At 39.4% G+C, this 24,010-nt stretch overlaps 1 protein-coding gene across 1 annotated transcript in view; it reads left to right on the forward strand.

Moving 5' to 3' along the window:
• Positions 1-24,010, forward strand: part of MAP3K5 (mitogen-activated protein kinase kinase kinase 5) — an 86,844-nt gene that overhangs the window by 1,399 nt on the left and 61,435 nt on the right. The window lies entirely within an intron of this gene.

Raw genomic sequence — 24,010 nt, forward strand, 5'->3', positions numbered from 1 at the left:
TGACAGCCTCGTCTCAAAGCACTGCGATCTGAGCTGGTGTGTTGTGATCCACCTGAGCCCATGTTTAGAAACAAGACCTCAAAACTTCCTCTTGCTTTTAAATTTTGTAATTAGTAGATAGATATGGGATAAGTGTAGAATTTATATATATATATATATATATATATATAAGCTTACGACTTTAGTAAAGATTTCATAAGACTAAAACTACATTAACGTCGTTTTGCCATTAAAAAATATATATATATATATATATATATATATATATATAAATACAAGCAAGAATTTGACTTGACCTGTAATTTTAAGCTTATTTTGTGCTTCTGTGTTTATGAAGCACTTTAGCAAATGAGCATTTAAAAAATTCTGGCTGGTGCTGCAGCTTTGTCATCTCCTCTGGAGGAGAGGAGAGCAATAAAGAAGTACCTGTGCTCAGGCCCTGTGCACACAGGACTGCCCAGCGTGGACATGTACAAACCTGCAATTCCCTGGAGCACTGAAAGCTTTGCCCCCTGAGCTGCTGTTCAGGTCCAGGAGGTGGTTGGCTTCAAAGCACAAAGTTGCATTTTACCTTGTAGCTCTTACACAACTGTGTCTGGAGAAGTGAAGCCCTGAAAGGTCAGAGAAGCTGTGTCACAGTTGGAGATAGGAGGCACATAGAGCTTTAGTATAGATCCCATTCTCACCACATTCAAATGAGATACAGGACAGGTGAAACCTGAGAGTCTCACCAGGTTCTTGTTGCATCCATCACTGGAGCCGTATCGCAGTGAGGCTCACAGAGCTAAATGATCTGTGATATTTCTGTACCTCCTCTGTTTGTTAATCTCTAGCCTGAGCCACACAATAGGCGTGGTCTTGGTAGCGCACAGAGGCTTTTCTTGTGATGGAGCTTGGACTCAAAGTGGGCCCCTTTTCCTTCTGGCAGTAGGCGTCTGGCGTATAGTGCTACATAGCTGCACACTTATGTCATAGATCTGTCTATTTCAATGGCTTTCGAGTAAACTCTCTGAAGGCGAGAACTTTACTTGTTCGTTCAGTACTGTTTGGTTATGGCAATATAATGATACTGTTGCAAAACAGGAAAATTACCTTGCTCTTCTACATTTGTAGCAAAGCTGTAAACGTGAAAAACCAGGATGCATACAGCTCCTGGACTAAGCACAGGATGTAAGAGTTTGCATCTGTTCCCACTGTGTTCTGTCCTGTCCGAGCTGTGATCCAAAACTGATGCTGTGCTGGAGCTGGTGTTTAGAAGGATCTATGAGCTTTCATGCTTGTCACAACATATATATGTAAGAACTAATTGTTCTCCAGAAACTTAGAGCTAGCAAAAAAATGTAATAATAAAAAAGTTCCTAGGCTAGGAATGGAACAGCATTACAACATAGAAGCTTTGTAAAGTGAAAAGCACAAATGAAGAGCCAGAGTAGGGAACAAAACTCAGATGGTTGTGAGGAGTGTAATTATTTCAGTTTGGTTTCTTTGGTCGTTTTCATCGCCTTAACTGGGCTGTGTGGGGGGAAGCGTTTATAAAGAATGTCTGCACACTCCACTATTTTAAGAAACTGTAGTGTATTAAAGTAGTTCAGCATAGCTGAATATCAAATAAGAACTTAGCAGTAAAAATACTTTCAGTTTAGGTAACGGTCGGTTGGTTTTACTCAAGGTACCAAGTTTTACCCGACTCAGTGTAAAGGCCAGTGAAGTCATGCGAGAAAGGAATGATATGATTGGATGGAGATTTGGAAAGTCAGGCTTATTGCTGTGTTTATTGAGGTAGAACAACAGATCTCTCAAGTCTTGTGATGCGTACAAACCAACTGTGCTTTGCGGGAGGAGGATGGAGGTCATAAGTGTGGTGTAACATCTCTATCCATCATCAGGCCTTCCCTTCTTTTATGTCTTGTTTGTACTTTGTGTAATGTAGTCTGAACTCCTGGTGATCTCTGGCAGAGGCTCACTTCATGCCTTTCACTGCTTCAAAGAGAACTTCAGGAAGCATTAAATAAAATGTAATCTGAGATGTAAATACTCCTCATCCCCTCTAAATTTGGATTAGCCAGCTAATAATCTTCTTCTGCTGGCTTCAGTCAACTGATGGTGCTTAAATGCTGAGACATAATTAGCAACGTATATGATCAGTGAGCAGGTCTTGGCTATGTATGTTTGAACCATATGAGCATCAAATATTAAGAATGATTCTATTACAGCATTTTGCCTTATGCGTCTGCAAAGAAATTGTGCTTTAAAAAAACCAAAACACACACAAAAAACCCTACCTCTTGAGAAGCAAATGTTGAATCAACCGTAGTAACTGTTGGAACATTTCATACATTTCCTCTTTTCAGCGATAGTAAGGGAGAAAGGGAAAACTTAGTCCAATTTCTGTCAGTACTCAGTGTGTCTGGGGTTGGCCAGCTGTCTTGAGAGCTGGTTTCCTTCTTAAAGTGGATACTTCCCTCCTGCCCCCCTCCCCCCAGCTGTAAGTTGCATTGAGCTGCTGCAATAGGATTGAAGCTGAATTGCGTGTCTCTCTTAAGTTCAGTTTAATTTCTGAACGATTCAGGAACGCTTATAGAGTTGATCAGAGCTACACCAACATATAGCAGAGAAACCATCCACTACACTGTGTTCCGAATGTTTATGTATATTACTGTTTGTTGTTAAGAATGTTTTTTCTCCATTGTAGTGACATGATCTGCGTATCCTGTTGTCTTTTATTATTTATTACTCAGTTCATTTTGAAAACTGAGCCATAAATGAATATGAACTACTTAAAGTTTCTCTGACTTTACGTAAGCAATTTGGTTTTTTTCTACCATGTCTTTTTAGGAAGCTTGATTCATCTCACAGTTATCTCCTTGTGTCTATAATGTTGCATTATACAGAGGCATTTCTTTTTCTTCAGCTTCTTACGCCCAGGTTTTGTGGATCAGTAGACCTTGTTATATGATTTGTATTGACAGTTATATAGGGATATTGAGATAATTTGCCATAATAGCAATGATTAACTAGAACAGAGTTCATCAAATAACAGCAAATGGATTTAGCTGATTATTGTTATTTCTGGAACTCGGTGTCATTGCTTTCAGTATTCATGCAGGCTTGGACTAGGAATTTGTAGGAACTGTAAATTATTACAAATATTCAGGCACACAGAAATGGAGTAAAGCAGTGGAGGGCTGTTTTTCCTTCAGGTACTCTAGATTCCATTATGTTGTTTTTGAAGTGATTTATGGCTTTACATACGTTTCCTGGGTATTCTGTGATTGTTACACACTGGTGCAAACACTCCTTTTAAAACAAGTATTCTTTTCAAAATGAGCTTTCATGTTTCAAACAGTTGACTTAAATATTTTCTCCAATTAAAAATAAAAACATAAGAAAGAGCCAGCTTGCTACCCTGTGAGCTCTTTGAAGGAGCTGGAAAAGTGGTGCTGCTGAGAGACAGAGACTCACTGCAAGTTATATTCTATTTCATGTCACGAAACAATTAGTTTCTTCCGCAACTTACTTGCTGTACTTCCTGACTATTATTTTTTTTTGTTTTAGTTCTCTGAGTTTCATCAGACGCTTCAAATGCTGTGTGTTCATCCTCTGATTATTCAGCACTTGCATCCATCACGTAACTTGCTGTTTGGACACTCCCCTCAGTGCTGCTGAATAACCACAACTCTATCTGCAGCATCTCGTCTGGGAAGTCCCTGTTTGGAATGATGATTCTCATTATGAAAGCTGATGAAATTAGCTTTGCGCATTATTCTTCAGCTTTGAGGGTGACTACTAAGAAAACATAAACATCTGGTACTGCTGTCAGCAGAATTCATGCTGAAAGAAGTTTGCATTTCAGCAGCACTGTGTTGCAAGTGATGAGCTGGAGCAAGAAATGCAGATTAGTAATGCTGAGGGTGTGCAGAATCGGGTTGATGATTATAGGCATACTCTCAGGGTAGATATATCAGTCTTGTGATGGATTACAAGTACAGGATCTTTGTGTCAGAATGCATAGTCTGTGTTGGCACAGTCATGGGGTTTGGAGAAGAGTGGATCGTAAAGCTCCTTTTGACTAAGGATATTGAGCTCCAGGCTCTGTTAGGAGGAAGCACTGGAATGTTAAATCAGATGTGTTGGCACGGCTTCAGCATAAAACACTATTTCATTCTGAAGCTCCAGAATGTGAACTGTGTTAAAAGAATACAGATAAAAGTATATTTTGTCTATTTATAATTAGCGCCACTGGAGAGTTTCTGAATCTGTGAAGAAAATACAGGATATAAAACAGTGTATTCACAACACTTCAATTGCTGGACCAGCTGCAAATTTCATAACTGGACTCCAGCGTTGGTACTGTAAACATGATTTCCATCTGGCTACCTGTCAGTAGGTGACTGGAAGACTAGTAGCCCATCAGCTTCTGTTTGAAGTAGATGGAACATGCTAGGTAAAGGGTGTGTGTGGAGTGGATGTGTGTGGGCCTTGAGACCTGTATTCTCTTTCAAGCTCTGTGACTAGCCTGCCATAGCAGTTTGTAGCTTTGTTGTGCAGTGGGAGCTTCCTCAGGCCTTTCTGCAGGCTGGGAGGCTTGTGGTACATCTGATATGGGGGTCCTGAGCACAGAAACCCAGATGTGGCTAGGAATTTCCAAGGACGTCTGTAATGTAAATAATATTAAGAGTGTGCTCTTGCACTTAGTTCATGTTCAAGCTTTTGCTGGGTTATTACAAGTTAATGGCTGCTGAAATGCTACCTTCTGTTAAGTGCATCAGGCTAATAGCACTAGTTTTCAAATACTGTGGTGCTGTGTATTAAAGTGTCAGGAGAAATGCAGGCTATGAAATTGTTAGCGTCTCTTAAAAGCTTGTGATGAGACATCATAACAGAGGACATAATGAAAGTATATTCCCTGGTGGAAAAAAGGCTGAATGAAGCTAGGGAAATGCTTTGTGAGAGCAAGAGAAGGAAGCTGATTTTTTTTCTTTTTTCTTTTCTTTTTTTTTTTTTTTTTTTTTTTTTTTTTCATTTTTAATTCCCCTTCTCCTACAGTCTGTATTTCTGTAGCTCTGAACAGGATGTGTCATACAGAAATGGCTTCTGAATCTACCACAGCTGTGCTAACAATTTGACTTCTCTTTTTTGTCAGTTTCTACAGTAAAGAATTATAAAATTGTAGAATGATTTGTGTTCAAAGGGACCTTGAAAGTTCTTTAGTGTCATTTCCTATGTGTCATAACCTGCTCCTCCCACACTCAAGACCCTGGCAGGAATAGGGACACCTTACACTACACCCCATCCAAACTGGCTTTGAACACCCTTAACGCTAAGGCATACACAGCCTCTTTGGGCAGCCTCAACCTGTTCTAGTGCCTAACCACCCTTATGGTAATACCCCATCTAAATCTAGCCTTTTTCAATTTGAAATTATTACCTCTTGCTACAGGTCTCAGTGAAAAGTCTTTCAAGGTCTTTCCCCCTTAAGTACTGAAATGTGATGATAAGGTCTTCCATTAGCTGTCTTGCTTGCAGAATAAACAACCCCAACTCTCTCTCAGCTGCTTCTCATAGAAGTGTTTGAGCCCTCAGATTGTTTCCTTGGCTCTCCTCTGGACTTAATATAAGAAATCAGTGCCTTTCTTGTACTTGGGCTGGATGCATATTCCAGGTGAGGTCTCACAAGGATGAAGATTTGGGGGAGAGTCACCTTCTTTTGCTTGCTGGCAGTAGTTCAGTCTAATGTGTTGTGAGTTCATTTTCTTTGTTTTTTCCTTTTCTGATCAAAGTATCTGTAGAAGCTCTTGCTATTTTTTTACATCCCTTCCCAAGTTCAGTTCTAGCTGTGCCTTGGTTGTCGTGATCCCATCCCTACATGTCTCGGCAGCATTCTTATATTGTTTACAGGACGTGTCCCTGCTTCCACTGCCTCCATGTTTCCTACGTGTTCTTTGTTTCGTCTGGGAGGGGTTTACACAACCATATTACTCTCCTGCTTTTCTTGCCTCATTTCTTGCTCTTGAGGATAAAGAGCTCCTGTGCTTGATAAAGGACATCCTTGAAGCCAATGGTTTTTAGTTACTATGTCCTTGAAGGCAGTTTCCCACAGGATTGCATTAATCAGTTCCTTAAACAGGTGGAAGTTTGCTTTCCTTAATCTATAGTTCTTAACTTTGCTCTTTGCCTGGCTCATATCTCTTGATCATGAATTCTTTCAGGGCATGGTTGTGCCAGTTGAATTTGCCACCTATTCTGACCTCCCCGATGAGATCATCTGTGCTAGTGGGCAACAGGTCCAGTAAAGCTCCTCCTCTGGTTGGAGCCTCTAAAAAACATGCTGTGAAAAATCTTATGTGTAACAAGATAAAGTGGATAAAGTTTTTCTGAGAATGATGCAAATATATATTTGATCAGAAATAATAATTACTGAGAAATAATAAACTATTGTTTTAGGTATATATCAGAAATAATGTTTACTAGAAAGAGATACAAAAGCAGTCAGTGAAGTCATCTTGTGCAGCAGAATGTGTATGGCAGCTGACAGTATAATCAGTTCTGATAGCTGGGGAATCTTCCGATAATCACTGACAGGTAAATATCTGTGAGAAGCTTGAAATTGTTTGTATTCCAGGAGAAAATGAATCTCAGGCTAAGTTTGACATACAAGAACAGACTGTTACTTTTTAGCATATGCTCCCTATTTTTTTCCCCCTCTAGGAACTGAATTTATTCCTTTGATTGGAATGGATATGACCCTCATTTCAATTATCAAGAGCTGCTGATCAACTACTGACAGCAGAATGCCAGAGCTGGATTCTGTTCTGAATCATGTCTGCCTTAATGAATAACCTTTAGGATATGCTTAGGTGCAGCATGGGGCTTAGAGATTCCCCACAGACTGGCTCATTTGAAATCGCTGAGAATTGGCACTCTTTCAAATCCTACAAGAAACATGCTTTGATTTAAGAACTAGATACTGTGTAAAAATTTGGCTCTGCATTTCTCTCTTATTGCAATAATGCAAATGAATCGCTCTGGGGGCTTCCTTGCTGATGGCACTGGTGGATGTCTCTTGCAGAGCATGCTTTGGGTGAGTAGGCAGAGGTTGCTGTTAGTGCTGAAGAGCTATTCAGCGATGTCTTTACAAGGGTTACATGCAGCTCTTGCGTGGTGCTTTGTATGATCTTTTCCCTCTTTATGCAGTACCTGCCTGACACAAATACAATGTTACTTTCTTGTTCACGAGGGCCTGCAGAAAGAAACCTATAGTCTGTGAAGTTTAAAGATGCAGGAATTCAGGGTCTTCCATCACCTCCCCATGTCCTTAATGTGCTTCTGACAGAATTGTGTTCTGTGAGATGCAGGAGTGCTCAAGTCAGTTGTCTGACACTAGCACAGAAAGCCCTGTGGTATGGACTAGGAAGACGTGATGATGAACCAAAAGCAAAGGAACAGCTGTAAGAATTCATTTGTGATTCTGAACCATGACCCCTGTGCTTGGGATAAATGTATCCAGTTGTGCTGACACAGGAGCCAAGTGCTTTAATTCCACTGTAGAAAGACGTGTAGGTGAGAAGTTCCTATTTCCACTTCACTTTTAGTGCAATTTGTGTAGCTACACACACTTTTAAAAGCATGGTGGTGCTGTCCTTTCCCTTCAGAAGAACATCTCTGAGGGGAAATACATTTGTGCTGGATGCGTGGCTTATTTTTGTGTTTTATTGGTTTATTGCTGCCTTTCAGTGCAGTTTCTAAGATAAGGCTTCTCAGCCTTCCGGCAGTAACCTTATAGATGATTTGTATGAAGGTGGACTGACTTTAATCTGGATGTGTGAGTTCTCACCAGTGCTCACAGTAGTGTGGCATGCTGAAAACAACCAGGGTTTCAGTTGTGCATTTTGTTCCATCTTCTCTTGTTCTTTGCAGCTTGTGCAATCAATGAAAGTGACATGTGGCATCTGTAGGCAGAAGCTGTTTGCTTCTTGAACATAACCTTGTCTTGCAGTTCACAATTGAGAATAGGAGTTTTGGCTAGGTGGCTGGTGTGAAGAACTGGGAATTCTTCCAAATCTCCTTTGGAATGGAATTTGTTCAGTTAAAATACCATCAGAATTCCTGGGTCAAGTGCAATTGCAAATAAATAAATAAATAATGATACTGCACTGATTGCTTTAAGTGGAAAGTAAGTGTTTGCTACCTGTGTAAATAAACTGAAGTCCTGTTTATTTGTTATTTCCTTTGTTTTCTGCAGAACTGAACTCCGTTGATAATTCATAGGTAGTAAATATACTTTGTAAGTTACCTGAAGTCCTTTATCATGCAGTCTCTTACAAGTGTTTTCTGTAACCTTGCACATCCATGCAGACTGATGTGTAGTAACTGCTTGCTTTAGTTTATGGCGATGACACTAATTTAAGATAAAATTTATTGATAAATAGCATAGTAATATTGAATGAATTTGTTTTAAGACAGCATTATTTTGCTGTAGTGAAAAGCCCATGTCACTTTGCATTCACAGTGCGCACAGTGATGCTCTCAAATGATCCTGTAAAACTACAGCCTTGTGGTGGCCTTGAGTTGCACCATGGGAGGTTCATGTTGGATGTCCATAGGAATTTCTCCTCAGCATGGTGAGGCATTGAAGTGGCCCATCCAAAGAGGTGGTGGAGTTGCTGTCCCTGGATGTCCTCAAGAAACCTGTAGATGTGGTACTGACATTGTTTAGTGTGCATGGTAGTTGTGTTGATGGGTTGTTTGTGGTTGGGCTAGATGATCTTAGAGGTCTTTTCCAACCTCAATGATTCTGTGGTTCTATGCTGTACAAAGTAGGATGGTTATTATTTAACTTGAGGGATTCCAGTCCTTGTAGAGGGCCATATGTTTCCTCAAGCTGCAGCTCTGCTGAGAGGAAGAAAAGAAAATAAAGGTTTTAAGGAATCACTCTTCTCTTGAGAGCGTGCTGATGCAGCCAGTGCTGTCATCTTTGAGGAGTAACTAGGACCTTGCAGCATCACCTATTTCTGGTCTGTTTATGTGGGATTATATTACTTCTTGTCCCTGGATCAGAGTGAGGACAGCACTGTTCCTATTCCACTCAGTATCACAGAGCCAAGGCAGCACCTGTTACAGCCACACAAGACCATCTCCCGTGAAGTCTGAACTTCATATGACATTGTTGAATCCAGCTGTCAGCTCTGTAAGTGAAGAGAGAGAGGGAGACGGTATATTCATGAACCTTTCCACTCCTGAACCCACCAACATGAGTTAGAGGTGGTGATGAGTACAGCAGGTTCTAAACAGCCTTTCTCCTTTTCGTGGGCCTGATATGAGCAGCACTGTCTAGGGTCAAGATTGCATAATGGAGCCTTGTCCTGCTGGGCAAATAGCTTACTGCTGGACTAGGCTGGGAGCGTAGGGCAGTTCTCTGTTTGCTGGTAAGCTGTCAGTATCTCACAAACTGGATGTAGTTGCCACTGAGGCTTGTAGTGAAGCTTTACTCTGCTGCACTTTTTTCTTCCCTTTGAGGTTTAATAGCAGAAGTTCCTGGAGTTCTTTAATTGTGAGGCAGTTTTAACTTGGTTTAAATACCTCACCACACATGAGTGTATTTGACAGTCTTGAGGAAAGTGCAGAAAGTGTTAAAGTACATATTCCAAAAATGTTCCACAAAAAGAAGAAAGAAAATAAGAATTCTCGCCAGTAATTCTGTTACCAGAACCCATGATCTTCCTTTTCCAACTGATGCAAAAGGGCCAAAATGCAAAAAAAAGCAATAGGAAAATGAACTAAAAGTGAAACGAGAGCTTCTGTAGCACACCCTGCTAGATGGGTGTGTAACTGGAAAACTTCCAGTCCTTTTTGTTGCTTAACTGCTTGCATTTTGGCCTGTTTTCTGCAGTGCCCCAGAAGTGCCTCTGTTTTGAATGATCTCGGTTGACAGCCTGATATTTTGTCTCTCTGTTCAAGCACTTGAAGAATGGCTCCAATGGAAAAAATTCCTGGTAGGCAGACATCCCATGCCTGCTTGGTGGATTTCAGTTTATGCTATGACTAGTTGCGAATCAGCAAGTGCCTGTCTTCAGGATTTAATTTAGTTCAGAGGAAATTATTTATTCTGCACTGAAACTATTGCTTTAGAGCTACTGCTGTAGTAACTTCTAGCAGTATTTCTGCAGCAGAGCTGTATCAGACTGCCAGCACTAAAATGCGTGGTTAACATAGCATATTTTCAAGTAATCCATAATGCTGATGAGGAAATAAATACTAATAAGGCATCAATCACTGTGGTATAAGCATCAATATTGGAAAAGGTGATTATCTTCCTAAGAGGATTTTGTTGCCTCTCACTCGTTGCTGCATTAAGTACAGGAAGACTATTGTAAAATTCAATTGTATGGACTTTAGTGTCTGCAAGTTAGACTGTTAGAAGAAGTAAAATCCTCTATCATTTAGAGGTGCTTTCCCATGGCTGCTTAAGTGAATAAAAAACTGAATTAGCACACCTCTACCTCGCATTGCTTTTGGCACTTGTGGAACCTCATGGTGAAGTGAGTCAAGGGAGCTGACCTGACTGATGTTAGCTCTTATTTCTTTTATGTTAACTTTCAGTCAGATAAGTTCTTTGACCTGACTCACTGCATTACAGCATGAGTTCCAGAGGACAGGCCAAAAGCAGGACTGCAGCAACCTGAGTTGAGATTGCCTGAAGGTGTGGTTTCTTGTTATTCTTGATCCTGTCTCATTGTGGGTTGCCTCATATCCTTTCTTCTTCCAGTAAGGGTGGCAAAGATGTGTATTTCATGTTTGCTGGTGCTAGCTGTTTGTGCGCTCAACCTGATGTTTTTCAGAAACTTTCAGTTTGCAGGCAAGTGAAAACTTTGTCTGGGTTTTGGTCCAGGTTGGAAGAAAGACTTCAGGGTGTCCTACCAGCTAAGAGTTCAGAGATTCAGGCACTCAAACTGAAATCTGTGGCTCTGTCTTTGTTAGCAAATCAGACTATCTGTGGACACAAGAATTCAGTTGCCTCTGCTGTTAGAAATATTCCTACATGCTTTTGGCCTGGGGCAAATATTGTACTCTCAGTAGTGATCCTGATAGCCAGTCTGAAGGCAGCAACCTGATGCATGGAGAAGGTAAGAAAAGATGTAGAATGTTCCACACCAGCAAGTCCTCATGCAGAAGTGTAGTTCAAGGCATGTTTGATCAGCAATCTTTCACTAGCTTTCTAGTTAGATGCAACACCTTTCAGGAGATCTGAAGCTTGTATTGACAGCCGAGGACATTCAGAGTTGCTGTGCCGTATGCATTCAGTGAAGGTGGGTTAAAGCTTTTACATCTCTGAATATATAATTTCAGCAGACAATCTGACTTAAAAATTCACTCTTCTTGTTTTGGCGCTTCTTATATGATGGGCAGTGAGAAGCCATTGGTAATCTTAGGCCTCAGTAGCCATCAGGCACATAATCTGTTAATATGTGCTGTCTGTAGGAAAGGAATTTTTCCAAAAAACTTCCATTAGAATTAGATTGCAAGTAAAGTCTATGTCATTTCCAGCAGAGATCATAAATCTCTTACTACCTGCACATAACATACAAGAGGTCTTGACCAAATAAGATGTTAAAAAAAAGAACTATTTTCCTTTTTACTATATTTGGACTTTCAATAAAGATGTAAAGCAGAAGTGAGAGCACCTCTCTTCTCTCTTGACAGAATATAAATATTTTTCAGATCAGTAGCACAGAGCAGCAATATTGTGTTGGAATTAGTTACATTGCAAGCCTTTGGTGCAGAAAATAAGAGACTGAGAAATGAGAACCATGGAGGTAGGGCTAACAAAGATGTTATGAGAGTTTAATTTGGAATGATTAGCTCAATGCTGGCAAAACTTGTCTGTAAATTTTGTAGTTTAATATGCTGGCTTTGCATCCAGGTATCTTTGGAGAAATCTGTGTATTCCTGGAAGGGACAGGCTGGTTATCAAAATGAGTGTGTCAGTAAGTTGTGGCTGCCACTTATTCATTCATTCCCCCGTTGTTTCTAATGTTTCTTAATCCTGATTGATTCTTTCTGATAGTTTAGAAGGTTAAGAGGAAGTTGACACAGAAGAATTCACATTAGTACTTTACAAATGCAGAATAAGATGCATTTTTTTTGTCATCTGTGTTGGCCGTCTAGTTTGTGTAAAGCTGCATTTATATTTCATTGGCAATTATTCAGGCTTGCATATGTGTAGCTTCATGTTAGTAGCTGTTCTGGGAAAAAACATAGATCTATTTTTTTGGCGTAAATGACTGTTATCTTACCAGTTCATCAGTTGAACTTGAATGGAGTTCAAAGCCTAGGTTTAATCTTGCAGTTAGATCTTGCATTCTGGGTTATTGCATTTGATTGGTACCAGGTAATTTAGAACATTAATCGAATCCAGAAATTATTTGGATGAGAACATTTGTATTAAAACTGCATAGAATAAAGAAGAATTAGATTAAGGACTACTGATTTGGCAATTGGAACTGCTGGATTCACGAGCTTCATCTGGTAATATCTCCTAGGTTCAAGAGAGAGCTTGCTAGCCTGGGATTTACAGTCTGCTATGATTATGGTAAGAATGGTTTGTAGTTAAAATGATAGCATGTTATGATACAGCAGATCTAGTCTAGATTGGCTTGTTTTATTGCATTGAGTATTCTTGTTTTGTTTTCCTCTAATAAAATGATTGCATTCCTCTTTTATCTATTCTTTTGGTGTTTGTTTTTACTCAAAAATGCACTGGTGTCAGACCTTTTAGAATGCATAACCTTGTTCGAAATTATGGTGATAATTTTGTTGCAGAAACTGTTCTGGAACAATGCCTTTTTTTTTCTCTTTTTTCTTTTGTTTTCCTTAAACCTTGAGAGCAGCAGTGTGATAGGTTGGTGAATGTCTGTGTATAAATTCTTCAGAATTAAGTTCAGCACTTACGTTGTTCTGAGCATTTTATTTCAAGGTTTCTTCCATCAGCTGCAGTGCTGGTCATTTGTATTTGTGGGTAATGTATCTGCTTGTGGATTTCATCTGCAGATGATAAGACTCTTCAGAGGGGACAAACAGCAAGCTTGTCAATTTAGGGATAGGGAAACCAGAGGAACAAAGAGTAATGTGACAGAGAGACTTGCCTGGCACACCTTCCCAGAGCACTGGTTGCAGCCCAAGCTGCCGGAGTGCAAGATGCATTTGGACAGCACATTCAGAGTTTGAATTTTGAGTCATGTTTTGTGGAGGGGTTGGACTTGATGACCCTTGTGGGGCCCCTTCAACTCAGGATATTCTCTGATTCTGTGATTGCCTGAGGTTTGGCAATATACTACAGATAGAGATGAGGGTAGTGCTCAGATTTCCTGAGTGAACTGTCCACTAGATCATGTCTGCTTCAACTGTGATGGTTGATTTAGGTATGATTAATTTCTGTTCAGTTAAAAATATATGAGCATTTGCGACTTTTAACATCAAATCAGAAGGGAAAAGGTTTTAAAAATGGAATGGTTCAATATTAGATTCTTCTGCAATAATTCAAAATGAATGTTGTAGCAAAATGAAAGCAGCTTTTGCTAAAGGATGCTTTCCTTTTGGAGGTAACATTTGAATATTAGTGTATTCATATAGAGAGCAACAAAGCAGCAGTAAGTCAAGGCTTATCCTTTTTGCTCTGCAGCTGAGTTGGATGAGAATGAAATCATGGCTCTTGAAGGCTACTTGGAGTTACCATTGACAAAGCCAAAGGTAGACTTGCTTATCAGACCTGTTTAATCTAGTTTTGCAGCAATTAGCAGCCATCGTGTCAAATGTTAAGAATTCAGCTCAGATGAGTCATATCCGTTTTCTGCTGTGGGATGCCGCGGTGCAGTTACTTGTGAGGCTGGGCAGTTAGTGCTGTTTTATTGGCATGTGGTGTAGTGGAGAGAGCAGTAGTAATTTCAGGTAGGTAGAATTTTCTAGTGAGGTTTTTTTAGTGTTAGTTTGCAGGTTAATTGTTGCTTCTTGGGAAATTTGAGCATGGAAAAATCCAGGATCTGAAATAACTTTTTATACACACACATTCTTTGCCCTCACCCCTAATTCTTTTGGTAGTGCAACCAGCATAGAGCTTTATCCTCATCAGTCAGAAGAAGGTTCAGATCTATTCATCTACTCCCTCTTTACTGACTCCCCTTACTATACTACTCTTAGTTCTGACAGGTGTGAAACTTGAGGGATAACTATGTGAGCACTGCTCTGTTTGACTAAAGCAGTCATATCTCAAATTCTGAATCTGATTTCAAACTTGATCTACCTAGAGGAGTGATGGGCTTCAGCTAAATTAATGCAGCCTGGATGGATCTATGTGTTGGGAGTTAGATGTGCTAGTTCTAATAAAGCTGCTGTGCTACCAGTTGCAAAAATCTAGCTTAATTAATAAACTGGATCAAAATCAAAACTTGTGGGGAAAAGCTAATCTAAGTCAAATTCCAGGTTTTTACTGAGTGCTACATTTTATTTTATTTTAGTTAAAGTAAAAAAATAAATAATTTTAAAAAATAGTAACTATTGACATGGAACCCATGAGAGACCTTGTAGCTAGCCACAGCGCTTACCCTTGTAAGCTAACTCATGTCTGAAACCATATCCCTGGCTGGAACTTCCTTTCTTTCTGTTGGAGGCAAGTCCCTCCTCCTTGATCGCTTACTAATAAGGCTGTTTACATTTTTCAAAGGATTTGAGGCCTCCATATCACAGGGTGAGGATTGTGTAAGTCCACGTGGTGGAGAGCTCTGAATAAAGGGACAGACTCATACAAGTTCTGTGACTTGTGATGGCTGAAAGTGGTAGCACCATGTGCTGAATTAGCACTATGTGTTGGTTTCTGTTGGAGGCTTGGTTGTTTAAATTCTACATACTTCAAATGGAGTCACCACTAGATTTGAGATGTTATTTTCTGTGTGAAGTAGCTCTTTCTGTGCAGTGTTTTAGCTGGAACTCAAGGGATATTCCAAATTAAACTGGATCAGGTTTGTGGTGTTTGCTGTGCCCTTCCATTGTGGTCTGAAGTAACTGTTCTCTGTGTCATTAAGTGCTGCAGGCTGTAGAATGGACTCTGATTTTTCTTTTTTGCTTTGCAAGGACTGCATGCAGAACTCAGGCTTGCAACTTATAGATTGGTGGGGTCAGGCCAAACCCAGATGGGTCACGTTTGACTTCTGAAGATTTTGCAGCTAGTGGAAAAAGCAATCTACCTGTAGTTTTGTAGTAACAGAAGGAAGAAAGTAACAGTGGTGGGCGTTCTCTTTCTCTCTCCCCACCCTCAGCCCTTTTTCCTTTCTAAAAGAAAGAGCTGGAAATTGCTAAGGTATAAGAGAGAGAGAGGAACAGAATCAGTAATATGTATTATTATTTTTCAAGGTTTTCTTTCAAATTGATCATAAGCTTTGTAATATAAATAATATTTTTGAATTTTAAAGGGACTATTTTTTAACCTAGCTTGATAGAACAAATAAAGGGAGAGTAACAATGAACACTTAAGACATAGGATGCATACTTTTATTACAATGTCTTTGCTAGAGATGGTGAATTTATTTTTGTGCCTGTTGGGAAAGAACACTTTGCTACCTGGAAACTTGTGAGCAGTAAAACACTTGAGCATATTGGTTTATTGTGAACAGTATTAGTAGTGCGGTCACTAGACAGATAGTAAAAACAAATGAATGGGCAGAGACTCAAAGGCAGTAAATGCTGCTGGCCATACTCATTTTCTGGTCTGCTATGGTGCATAACAGAGGTTGTGATTAAATTTCTGAAAACTTCATGGGAGAAATAAAATAGAAAGGACACTGTTAGGAATTAATAAGAAAGGAAGAAATAGAAAAGCTAGAAAAGTCACTTGCTGTATGAATCTGTGGTGTCATACCTTCATTATCACCTGCATCTCTGCTAATCTTGTTTCAAAAATGAATTTGGAATTTGGTCAAAGATACAGACAAGATGAATGAGGAGGATTGCCAGAAGCATCATGGTGGTTGTTTTTTTTCTATACAGATGCAGACAATAGATATGTCCTCTTCAGAAGGGAAACAAAGGGAACTATGACGTAATGCAAGATTAGGAATGAGAAGGAAAGAACTAATGATAATTACTCATTCCTAATTTCTGTCCTACCTCATCAGCAAGCAAGTTTAGAAGAAGCTAAAGGAAGTAGTTTTCCATGTAAAGGCTAAGTCAAGTTGTTTATCTCATTGGTGTAAGGTGTTGCGGATGTGAAAAATATTGGTTTCAAAAAAGGACTAGAATAACTGCGACATAAGTTTGATGAAACCTGTTATGAGTGATGGACCCCATATGGCTGAATGACTCAAACTCTTTAGACTATTGAATTTCTAGGAGCTTTAGAGACGTTCCCTGTGGCTCTGCAGTTGCTCTGTTTCTTTCCTTGTTCCCTAGTTGTTGTTGTTGACAGTGGTAGAGATGAGGTGCTGGACTAGATGTGCTTCCTAATCTGACATAATATGATTATCCTTAAGGCTAAAATGGCACACTTCACTCAGAGATGATGCTAACTAGTAAATTTTATAACTACTTTGCTACAGAAATGAGATTGTAATTGTTTTCCAGAGGTAGATGCAAATGTGAATAAGGCTGATCTCTTTGGAGACCGGACAGGTGGGGGCAGATCATCAGTTAATTTAAGCTAATTCACAGAAGCACACCAGTGTGGTTTATACAGAGTACTTCTGAAGGCAAAATCCTTCATTACACCTCCTACAGCATAACTGTCTTGTAACTTGGACTTATGAGGAAGGTTTTCTAAGTGGTGCTTCTAGGAACTTCTGGGTGGGGGTGGAGAGACATGATGCAATCCCTTGTTTATGCAAAAAGACTGAAAGTACATCGGAGACATGTAGAACATGCAGGAGTAAAAGCACTTCATGAAGCATTTTGTTTTACTTTTGTGCAATTTACTTTCAGTGCTGAAATGAATCTCTATCGTTGAGAATGGCCTGAGCTAATTTTCCACTTTTATTCTGAGAAAAACTTGGAGAGAGGGAGCTTTCTACCTGTTTTCATTCATCAGCTGCAGCTAAGAGTGTTTTCTTAATAGGTGTTTTTTTCTACTTTACTGTGAATGTGAATTCTTCTGTTTCATGAAAGCTTCTCTAACGTACAGTCAAAATGTACTGGAGCTGACCTACATCCACAGACTGCTTGGAATTACCTGGAAGGCAGGTACTAGCATAAGAGCTTTCCCATTTTAATTGATTTAAGCATAGTTAAATCATTATGTGCTTTAAACATAAAGAAAACAAAGTCAGCATTCTAACTGTGTGGTGAAGTCCAAAGCAGCAGCACAGTATGCTTTTTGTTAAGTGAGTATGTTTAGTGCAGCATGGTCTGCAAAAACAAAAACGGGGCAATGCAAATCACAGGGGAATGCAGCGTTAACAGGGGTTCTGCTAATCCACCTTGAACTCCAGGCAGATGAACTCACTGCCTTGTGAGTGCCAGACAGAGACTTCTGCTGTTTTTCAAGTGAAGCTCTCCTTCACACAGGACAGAGCATGGATTCTTTTTGCAATAGTACGCAGTAATGGCTCATTCATTCTGTAACTGCTATCAATCACAAAGTTTTCCCTTCTTCCCACGTGGCCTAGTCAGATTTATTTGATTTCAGCACTCCTAAGCACAATGTATAATAAAAACTCACATTGTTTTCAGTTTCCCAAATCAATTCTGCTCCTGTCCTTCAGGATGATTCCCAAATTAGTGTCACAGAAAAAAATTTAGCAGTACTGACATGCAAATCAGGATTGCAAATATGTGCTTGCACAGATCCTTGTGACAAAGTGCTGCTGTTTGGCACTGTATCACTGGTAAATATTCTCATCCTATAAAGAAGAATAGTGTTGTGTTTGTTTTTTTGGTTCTTTTTTGCTAAACTTGGAGTTTATTTTAAAATGTTCCAGAGCAGAGCGCAAAAAGTAGTAGTGAGCAGTTTGAATTCCTGAGCTGTGAGTCCATCCCTAAGGAAAGACAGCGCTGCATACAGTGTATTGCCAGCTCAGTAGTTACAATCTGAGGCTTTTAGATGAAGCTACTCAGGCAGATTTTATTTTTTAACAGAATATGATTCACTATGATTACTTTGCAGTAGAACTATTGAGAATTTACTCCTTTTTGGATCAAACCTATTTAATAACATATACGATTTTTGAGAGATGTTGGTGTTTGTTATTAGAAAACCCGGCCTGTAAGACTCCCTAAGCCCTTAGGCTTTTTTCTTCACAGTGTCTTTCTGTTCCTGGGAAAACACTGAATGCTGCAGTGAAGGAGCAGCAGTTCTGTTACTTGGTACAAGTAGCGAGAATCAGAAATGGAAAATGTATGATATACCTTTCATTCAGATGCGAGTTGGGGCCTTAAGTTCTCAAATACTGTATCATTTATGACATTTTCTCTTTATGATGGAAATACTTTCTTGAGTAAGTAAAGACTTAAATAAACACATTTTTTACATGCCTTTCGATACTTCCGTTCCCAAGTCTGTAAGCATGGGAAGATCCACATTTTATGCATTCCAGCTGTTGTTCTTCATACTCTTAAAATATTACGTCTGTATTTTTCAATCTGTGCTCACTGCTTAGGGATTTTCTGTGTTTACACCATTTTTGGTATGACTAGGGAGTTAGCATTTCTCAATCACAGTTGAAAATAATGTTGTAAGAAATAATTCTACATCTTTGGATTAGAAACACTTTTGGACTTTTTATCAGCTTAATGGACAGAGCTCTGCCTACTTAAGGGACTGAGACACATTGTCTCTGTCTGGCTTAGCCTTTTAGTTTAGCTTTGCCCATCTCTGGGGCATTCCACATTTCTAATAGAACCTGGGGGGGGGGGGGGAATAAAGCAATGCAACAATGAGTAAGCTTCTTAGCAGAAAACTGAAAGGAGCAACGAAACAGAAGAACTTTCAGATAGCAGGGAGATACTTCAAAGAAAATTGCTTCTAATTCTAAAACTTCTACTAAAAGAAGTTTTAAAGTAACTCCCAGAAAGTCACTTTGTCCTTTGTCAAGAGGAAGAAGGAATGGAATGATGCCCTTTGAAAGGACAGCTTTTGCTCAAGTGGTGAGGAAACGAGTTGAAAGAACATGAACTATGGCAAATACAATGTAAGCCTTTATAAGGCAGTTTCCAAAAGAGTTTGAGAAATACTTGCTGAAGTCAGACTTGAGCATTCTCAAATGCTTCGCCAACAGGGAGCAAGCTAGGGATCCTGTGAAATCAGGACAGGAAAAGCTGAGAAAGATGCAGCTTTCCTGCTACGATCTTTGAAAGACTTTCATTAAGGGGATAAGTTTGAGAAATTGATTTAGATTTAAGTTGCTAGGAGAAAAGACTAGAAAATAGCTGATAAAATGAGTAGTAATGACTTATAAAAACCTATGTGTTGGTGTCTCCTGCTATAAAGGTGCTCCAGTTAAAAAACATGGCGTTGTTATTAATAGTGTGTGACTTCTGACTTTAGTGGGTGTTGTCACAGTAGGAAAGGGAGGCAATACTATCAGTAGAAAAATGGGCTGAAAATAAAAATAAAAGATAAATCTCATAGACGTATGGATAAAATCTGGCAGTAGGGAAGAGCTGACATAGCTGTTTTGTAGAATAAAGTCAGACTTCAAGATCTTTCAAGTCTTTTTCTGTGAGATTGTGTATTTAAGTGTCAGAAAGCTTTTGAAAAGGTCCCTGACCAAAGATGTTTAAGAGACAAAATGACTGGAATTGAAATATTTATTCCCTTGAAGTAGTTGAATTGTTGAAGTGTTGCAACAGAAAATCAGTTTGGCAATGTATCAAGGTTACCAGTGGTGAAATGTGCTGGTGAAATGATTGCTCTGTGCTTTCTTTCTTAATTAGACTTTTCAGAGGATTTGTCAGCAATGTGGTGGTGATATTTGTCTATGTGCAGGCTAGTCAAGACTGTTAAGGGCCAACCGTAATGGGTTGTAGAAAGAATTATGGTACCAGGCAATTGAGCAGTTAAGGGAAAGCTGAAGTTCAGTGGCAGTGAATGTGAAGCAACACATGAAGAAAAGCAGTTCTAATTATGCACATGATATTAAGCACTAAATTAGTTCTTGCACTTCAGAATTCTAGCTCTCTCAAGAGTTTTCTTAAAGTGTCTCTGGATTGCTGATTGAGAAAGAGTGGTCTTTATTTGCCCCATTCTTACAATGTTTGCAACATTGGCTGCTGGCTTCTGGCAGAGATATTGAGCTAAACAGAGCTTCTATCTGATCCCTCCAACTGTTGTGATGGAAACCATCAGTTGTTTTTGAAGGTTGGATGTGGACCCACTTATAAGCATACTTATCAAATTGAGTTCCCCAAAGAGGGAAAATATATAACCATATAGTCAAATTTTATTAGAATAAAAATCAGAGAAAATTTTACATCCGTAATGCAGAAATAAACAGAATAAATAAATCAAAAGTTCTTCTTACTTTTATTAACTTTCCTCTTGCCACTTCTGTCTTCAGGGTGGGCTATATCCTTGCTTGATTTTAATGAACTCAGTTCCAAAGCTGTAGTAAGCTCCTTTAGAATTTAGAATTTCATTCCATCACCTCTGAAGCATGGCTGTTTGTTTTTCTTAGGACTGCCTTTCCTTCTCTGAGCTCTTCTGTTGGCACCCCTGTGATCCCCACAAATACTTTCTTCCTGAGCAGTCTGTGACTTCAGAGAATGCATAATCTAATCACTCCTTTGTCTCATGTGTAAGAGAAACATAAAAAGCACGTAACATGAAAATGTTTACCAAAATAATCACACAGGTATTATCACTTACTTACCTGTGTGGGTGTTTATATATAAATACACACACACACATATATATCAAGGGAAATATATATAAGTATATATATATTTATAAATATATAATATATATTCTATATTTGTGTGTGTATATATACATACACACACATATAATATTTATTTATTTATTTATTTATTTATTTATTTCCCTTGATCTGATTCAGGCTGCAAGAGTGCTTTCTATGTTGACAGGAAGATAATTAATAAATACAGTTTCCCAACAATTTATATCTACTGGACAACACTTCTAAGTGTGGAAGTACGGAGTTGCTGCAGATTGCATTGCTTTCCTTGACTTTTCATTGTGTTTGGGGATTGTTTTAAAAACACATTAATATCAGTGGAGGTCTTACCAGCCTTGGAATGTGTTTGAACCTTCAGCAGAGCTTCATGTATTCCTCAGTTGAGTTCTGGGTATTTTTCTAACATAAAGTTTTAGGTTGTGAGATTATTTAGTATTTCACATTCGTGGTACTTGGGAGCCTGTTTCATTAGAATTGATACAGATGCAGTGAGCCTGAATGTATTGAGGTTATTTTTAAATAAATGGTTCTTTGTTTAGTTGTCATCTTTTTATTCCTGCCTATTCCTGAGTTCCTCCTACATGCATCAAGCTGAGGGTATTTTTTCTTAATTTTTGGGGGTTGGAATCGTGTGATAACATCATATTCCTTTGTCTTGGGACAAAATAGATTGTATTTTGTTCAATCTTGAGCTTTCTCTTTTTTTTCATTCTTCTGTTGTCTTCAGCTCATTGATAGACTGCCATGCAGTTTGCAGTTAGTTCCTACACACTCCTCTTTTATGTTTATCACCTACATTTTCCCCCTCTCATTTGTTTATCTAACATCTATACAAACTTTTATTGTTACCATTTACTTGCTCTCTTCTGCTGCTCTCTTCAGTAAGAATCCTCTATTTTGCTCCCATCAGCCTTGTATTATTGAATCAAGGGGTTCTTTTCCCTTCACATACCTGAAATGTATTGCAGGATTTCACTTGTCTCTCTGGGCATCAGCTGTGTTAGGTCTAATACAGACATGGGGATGGTCAGAGCCACCCCTACTAGTTAACTGTTAAAGAGTTTATCTGAGATGAAATCGCACCTTTTACTTGTTAGTGTTTGTCTAGGTACATTTTTTATTTCAAGGCAAGTTTGACTCAGATTATTTTTCCAAGGAGCATTGGGCTTGATACAAGTGTGTGGGCAACATGGTACTTCTGTATTGGAAGGTGACTTACTACTTTTGGAGCTTTGTGCTCCACAGCAAATTGAATGGGGTGCTCACCAGGCTGACATGCTTGTTGTTCTCTAGCTGGGAATCATAGAATCACAGAATTACTCAGGTTGGAAAAGACCTTGATCATCAAATCCAACCACAGCCTAACCATAGTACCCTAACTCTAACAACCCTCTGCTAAATCATATCTCCGATCACCACATCAAAACGGCTCTTAAACACATTCAGGGACAGTGACTCAACCACCTCCCTGGGCAGCCTATTCCAGTGTTTAACTACCCTTTCTGTAAAGAAGTGTTTCCTAACGTCGAACCTAAACTTACCTTGGCGCATCTTGAGGCCATTTCTCCTCATCCTGTCACCAGTGAAAAGAGACCTGCCCTGTTCTCACTGTAAGCACCTTTCAGATACTGGAAGAGAGCAGTAAGGTCTGCCCTCAGCCTCCTTTTCCCCAGACTAAACATCCCCAGCTCCCTCAGTCTCTCTTCATAGGGCTGATTTTCCAAGCCTTATTGCCCTTCTCTGGATCTGCTCCAGTACCTCTGTGTCCTTTTTGTACTGAGGTGCCCCAAACTGAACACAGTACTTGTGGTGAGGCCTCACCAATGCCAAATACAGGGGCAGGATGACTTCCCTAGTCCTGTTCACCACACCATTCCTGATATAAGCCAGGATGCCATTGGCCTTCTTGGCCACCTGCACACACTGCTGGCTCATATTCAGCTGACTGTCTGACTATCCACGTGAGCTCAGGAATTCCCCTTCAAGTATGTTGCAGGATTGGCTTTAAATTTTATTTTAGTGATGCAGTAAATTACCTGATCCAGGATTAGTGCAGCAATTTAAAGAAGAAAGCTTCCCAGAGCATTGGTGTCATGTGCTGTGCTGACTTTGTCTGCTGGGATTGTGACAGGAGGTGCTGAAATAAGGAACCTGAACTGGATGCTAGACAGTGTAACCTGCAATAGAAAATAGATAATTAGCATATGTGTTAGCTTTAGTGCTTTTGCTTGTATTTTACACATTAATTTGCTTTTCCTCTAGTATCTGAAGCTCAAGTGTGCTGTCTATACCCACTTTTTCTATATATCCAAACCTCAGACACCTCTACAAAGCCCTTTTTCTGGCTAGCCTCTCCCAGCAGACCGGCTTGGCCAGCCAGGTTTCCGGAGAGGTCAGCCATTCCCCTGTGTTGAGGTGTCTTCATGTCAGTGACTCGCATCAGCAGCTTCCAGTCTTGGAAATACATGAGACACTCCTGACAAGTTATGCATGATTCCACTGATGCTGACAAGTCACTGATGCTATGGTTTGCACAGGAGAACCAGATCTACTGAGCTGCACTCATGTGGTACTGTGATTTCCAAACAGGCTTCCTAACTGAACCAGGCAGTCTATTGGTGGGGAATAAGGTATCTGAGTCAAAGACCAAGAACCATAAAGGAGTTGGTGTGGGTGTCTTCCATTTACCCATTTCTGAAAGTTCACCCAATAGTGAATGCCATCATGACTTACTGAAACCATTGTTATTACCACAAAACACTTTGCACTCAAACTTACGTTCGAATCAATTTGGTCTGTATTTGTGTCTATGCCAAAAGAGTTTTAATCTCCAAGTGGAAAGGAACCCTAAACATTGGTCTATCCCACAATTTGCTGATAGTAATTAGTTTTTGTTTTGTCCTGATTAACTGTGTAACAATGAATATGAAAAAACAACTGTGTACCAATCAATTGGAGGATAGTAGCAAGCATAAACATTCTTCAGTTTTATAACTGATCTGTTTGTATTCATAGTTCTTCCTGGCAGCACTGTGGTAAGCGGACAGTATCAAAAAGTAGGGTGTACGTGCATAATATCTTGAAGTGTTTGTTTAAACATTCTTCTTTGCCCTGTTATA

This window comes from Coturnix japonica, chromosome 3 (assembly GCF_054131305.1).
Source record: "Coturnix japonica strain WE chromosome 3, WE-NBRP24, whole genome shotgun sequence".
Lineage (NCBI taxonomy): Eukaryota > Metazoa > Chordata > Aves > Galliformes > Phasianidae > Coturnix > Coturnix japonica.